The sequence below is a fragment of the Eulemur rufifrons genome, chromosome 7 (assembly GCF_041146395.1).
Source record: "Eulemur rufifrons isolate Redbay chromosome 7, OSU_ERuf_1, whole genome shotgun sequence".
NCBI classification, from domain to species: Eukaryota; Metazoa; Chordata; class Mammalia; order Primates; family Lemuridae; genus Eulemur; species Eulemur rufifrons.
In genome coordinates this window covers 198,898,354-198,904,160 of record NC_090989.1, presented here as the reverse complement: position 1 = coordinate 198,904,160, position 5,807 = coordinate 198,898,354, and positions in this window count along the sequence as shown.

Here is a 5,807-nt window from a genome sequence, read left to right as displayed (position 1 = left end):
AGCATTGCTCTTTGTCTCAGTTGGTTTTTTGTTGCTATGGTATTTCCTACAGACTGGGTAATTTATAAAGAAAAGAGTCAGCTGGGTGTGGTGGCTCATGCTTATAATCCTAGCACTCTGGGAGGCTGAGGTGGGAGGATTGCTTGAGATCAGGAGTTCAAGACCAGCCTGAGCAAGAGCAAGACCCTGTCTCTACAAAAATTAGAAAAACTAGCCAGGCATGGTGGTGCACATGTACTCCCAGCTACTTGGGAGGCTGACGCAGGAGGATTGCTTGAGTCCAGGAGTTTGAGGTTGCAGTGAGCTATGATAGTGCCACTGCATTCTAGTCAGGGTGACAGAGCAAGATGCTGGCTCACAAAGAAGGAAAAAAAGAAAAGAGTTTATTTGGCTCATAGTTCTGGAGGCTGGGAAGTCCAAGAGCATAATGCCTGCATCTGAGAAGGTTATGCCATGGCTGAAAAGTGGAGGGTGGAAGCAGGCATAAGAGAGAGGAAGCATGTGGGATAAATTCCCATTCTTAAGATAACTGACCCACTCCCATGATAATAATGCAGGAGGTGTCCCAGTGAAGGGAGGAAATCCCCCTGAACTCGACAGGTGGGTTTGTGGCTTCATGTGGGAAAGATTTCAAGAGTGAGCCAACTAGCAACAGAGAGTTTCTCTAGAGAGACAGAAAACAGATCCTACTCCAAAGATAGAACAGGGGTCCTCTCCAAGTGGGAGGAGGACCCCTTATGGGGCAATGGTAATACTTTTACATGTTTGAAAACCCCATTGGGAAATAGCTGTATGTGACCAGCACTGTCTTGTGGTCAGGCCATAAAGGTTAATCATAAACTATTGTCACAAAAAGGTAAGCTCAAACAATTTTTAAGGCATCTGGCTTAGTAATTCATCCATGCTCAGGTGGTCCCAGGCTGGCAACTTGCTGACGACGTCCTTGTTCAGGGTCTGGTATCAGTAAAAATGGCTGCATTCAGGCTCTCTCGACCTTATTTTTCTGGCTTATCCGTACATTAATAACAACATTAATCCATATGTGAGGGCCCTTCCCTCATGACCCAGTTACCTATTATGCCCCACTTCCCTACACTGTAGAATTGGGAATTAAATTTCCAACACATGAATTTAGGGGACACATTCAAACCATAGCACTCTTCATTATGAAATGAAAGCCAGAGAAATATCACTTTTCATAAAAATGAGTCTCTCTATATTTTATTAATTAGCATTATTTTACTATTAATATTTTCTTTGGAGGAAATCAATTATATTTTCATGAGGTACTTTCCTGGGATTCTGTAAAAGACAATGGGAATGGTCTCCGGGCAATGCTCTGGAGACAATTTGCAGCTAACAGTAATTAAAGACAAGGTGAGGCCCGGAAGGCCAGGATAACAGATGAGACTGTGCAAACACCACTTGCTCCTCCTGGCAGGGGTGAGACAGTGGCCAGAGACCCGGCAGTGCCCACTCTCACATCCCCTTGAAATTGAGGCAAACTAAAAGTGTAGCTTCTAGAAATGCATACATCTTCAAATGAATACTGATTGTCATAATGGTCTTAGGTTTTTTATTTTTTTAAATAAGCAACCACTGTACTGAATATCAAATTCAAGTTCACATGTTTTGGCTTTTGTAAATGGAAAGGTGATATAGGAGTTATCCACATGTGCCTTGAGGAGGAAAAAAAATAAGTTCTAATGATTTTAGTAAGAAAAAACTAATAGATTCAAAGAAGAATCTACAGAATATATTGTTCACACTTTTTTAAATCAAAAAGAAGCCAAATTAAATAAGAAATTACTATAATAAGAAATATTCCAAAGGATCTATTTTGAAGAGCCCATGAAACCAGAAGAAACCAGGCAATAATTTTTTGAACTGTTTCTTGAAATTGTCTGCCCTTGTTACATCTGTTGGTCCTTCTTTGATTCTATTAACTGACATTTATTAATAAATAGTCAAACAAAAAGAATGTAATTTACAGTTTCCATTACAGAAATCTATGAGATAGAAGAAAACCAAACTATTTTCCTTCTCTCACACTCAACACAGTACAGAACATTTCTGTGACCAGGTGCTGGGGAGGAGGATGTTCCCCACACATCAAGCAATCCTTTAGCAGAAAGCAGCAAGGTATCCTATAGTTCAGTTCAATTCTGACACTATCTATCTGGAGTTAGAGCCAGACCCCACAGGTTAAGATTGCAGTCCCATAAGACTGCCTCCCACTTCAGATGCCAATCACAAGTCCGAGGTTGTGACCTCCACTTCTGACAAACTTATAAATTGAAGTCTCCGTGACCCCCTCCTCAAGTTCGATAATTTGCTAGAATGGCTCACAGAACTCAGGGAAACACTTTACTTACACGTGCCCATTTATTATAAGGGATATTTCAAAGGATACAAATGAATAGCCAGATGGGAGAGATACATAAGGCAAGGCATGTGGGAAGGGGCGTGGAGCTTCCATGCTTGCTCTGGGCGCATCACCCTCTAGGCACCTTCATGTGCTCAACAACCTGGAAGCTATCCAAACCCTGTCCTTCTGAGTTTTTACAGAGGCTTCATTAAATAGGCACAATTGATACATTCCTGGCGTGGGTGATCAGCTCATCCTTTAGCCCCTTTCCCCTCCTTGGAGGTGGGGGTGGGTAGCACCGAACTATAGTAAGTTCCTCTGGTGAGCAGCCCATCCTGAGGCTATCCAGGAGCTCTCAGCCCTTGTTCATCTCATTTCTTAGCATAAATCACAAAATTGCAATGAATATGAGGCATAGAAACTGATATCCCCTCATCCTGTCTCTGAGAACCATCTGGATTATATTATACATTGATTTGCTCTTTGCTTTGAAAACAGTTTCTGTTCTGTTGTGACCCCATTAAAACTATTCATTAAAATGCTCCAGTATAAGCTATGTGCTGAGTTTTCGAAAATCCCCAATCCAGCAATAATAATGTCCTTTGAATAATGCCCATGTCACCTTATTGTGCACAGAAATGTCATTGCAGGCTTGAGTAGAAAATCATTAAGAGGAGTGCCTTGAAATATTGTAAAGAGATGAAGAAAATAAGAATTATAATTATTTTTAATGTCTCTACCCTTCATGGTCTTTTAAAGTAAATAGGATATTTCCCTAACAGGACTCAGAAGTTCATCTTCAGATTTGCTTGGTGATGTGAAGGTGGGAGTTTTCTGCCTGGTCCTGGCTCTTCTAGCCAATGGTCCAGCGGATGGGACCTCCCCAGGCCAGACTCATACATGCCTCTGGTGACAGATGCAAATTATGGTGACATTTGTCTTTACAAAGTCCTGCAGTGAGGCTCCCAAAGTATATATGGCACCCTTACATACCAAGCTCCACAGCAGCATGGCACGAGAAGAATTAGTCTTATTGCAGGATGTTTGTTCTATGTTGCTGGAGTAATTCTCAGCGGCAGCAAAGAGCTGAAAGCGCTTATGCAGCAATTAAATATGAATGTGCTCATTTCCTGACGGGCTAAACATTCTTGTCCAGGGAGACTTTCTACCAAATCAGTGCTGCAAAGATGATATAGTCAGAACTTATGTGATGGTGACGTGTGGTAACTTATCTAGGTAGAAAGTAAAATTAGATCATATATTTGACAAATAAACAAGAGTTTATCAATGATAAAGAATGTGAGACGGCCTTGATCCACTGCACGTCTTTTCCGTCATTCTGATAGGTTACACTTGAAATTATTAGGAGTTTTCCAGTTCAGTGGACACACTGAGAAATTATTTGTAGGTTTTTCTGAGTGCAAGGAGATGAGACTAAAACTTCCTAATATTTAGTTTTAGTTTTCAGCTTCTGACTGTCACCACACGGTGGCACCAGGCAGACATTGTCATTTCAGAAAATGTGGCTGGCTTCCCCACAGGCGCTGTGGCTCCCTGGGTCCCATCTGGAAGAGCAGGGGAAGTAGGCTCTCCTGCGCCAGCTGCCTGTGGGCGGGGAAAAGAGACTGGGTCATGATGAGAACCGGAGACAATCTCGTTTCTCCACCTCGGTAAACAGGGTGGTAGCAGATAGAGTCTGCTGGGACCATCTCGACGCGTTTCTAACGTCCGGTTTGTGAACGTCGTCATCAGCGTGCGGGGCAGGAGCAGGAAAGGTGACGAACACCCTTCCCTTTATGTGGGCATCTAAGCCGATGGCCATCCACACGCTTCGTGGTTTTCTTTATCCCCCAGGTGGACCATGGATGCCTGTGGAAATGTGAGGAGAGACGAGGGTAGACAGAAGGAGTCCCCAAGCAGGCAGCTGCCAGTGCTGTGGCGCAGAGCTGCCCGCCTGGCCAGCCTTCCCTGTGCAAGCGCGCCCAGGACGCAGACTCTCCAAGGGCCGCTGCGGGGCTTTACACCCACTTGGTATTTTCAGAGGTATTTTAAGAGCCACTTCAGAAAGCTTCCATGAAATTCAAGTTTAAGTCAATGACCTAAAATTATACAAAGAAAATAGGTCAGCGGGAGGCTGAGGCCAGAGGATCCCTTGAGGCCAAGAGTTTGAGACCAGCCTGGGCAACATAGTGAGACCCCCATCTCTACCCTCCAAAAAATAAATAAATAAGAAAAATTATCTGGGTGTGGTGGTGTGCACCTATAGTCCTAGCTACTTGGGAGGCTAAGGTGGGAAGATTGCTTGAGCTCAGGAGTTCGAGGCTTTGGTGAGTGGTGGTCGTGCTGCTGCATTCCAGGCTGGGAGACAGAGTGACACTCTGTCTCTAGGATAAAAAAAAAAAAAAAGGAAAGAAAGAAAATATATCTGTTATGAGTCTGGCCAGCAGAATAGCTAGAATCTTCATCTACATCATCAGTTTCCGAGATGAGCTGGGGACAGGGGCCCTTTCCCTGAGTTTGATGGGACTTGGTGGATGGGTGGCCCTTCCCAGCCAGTGGACCCTTTTTGTGTCCCACTTTAGCTGCAGGGGGAAGGATAGGCTAAGAGGAGACTGCACATTGGAGCCCTCACTTAGTTTTCTCTGGTCTGCACTGTGCATTTGAAAAAACATAGTTCCTGACATGTAAAAACTGAGAAGGTTCACACTAAAAATAACTTCTGACTTCTCCAGAAAAATCAGCTGAGTTGGGATTCACACTGTCTTGAGTAAAAGATGTCAACTTCTAAAAAGTTCTCTGATAAGTCAATGGGGCATGCATACCTGGATCACAGAGTTTAATTACTGACACCACTTCAGCTATAAACATTAGGAGAAAGTAAGAAATGTAAAGTTTTGAAGGAGTTTAGAGTCTGTCACCTGCAAACATGCCACTCTGGCATAAGGATTATTTTGAGCTGAAGGCAATTGAGAAACAGCAGACACAAGATGAGCTCTCACCTCTCTCTGCCTGAAAGCAAAATAAAAATTCCCCTTGTAAAGTACCCCTGGAGATGAGATGGCACCAAGAACAAGTCTACACAAACCTTTCCAATGAGCACTTACTGTCCATTAGCTTCCCCGTATATTTGCCTTCCTACAATTTGCCACCCCTAGAAGCTCAAAGTCTTTTTCCTTTGTCTTGTCATTTCTCTATAAATTTATTGTTCTTTGTTAAGATGCTTTATAAGCTCTAGTTCTAACCACGTTTTTGAGTGTCTGGCTGCTCCCATGTGTAAGCAAGATGTGCATGTTAATGAACTGCTTGTTTTTCTCTTTCTAATCTGTTTTTTGTCAGTCAAATTTGCAGGGCCCAGCCAATGATGGGTAGAGGACAAATAATTATTTTTCCTCCCCTATGGTTTCTTGTCAAATATTCTTCTACTGAACAACTGGCTTGA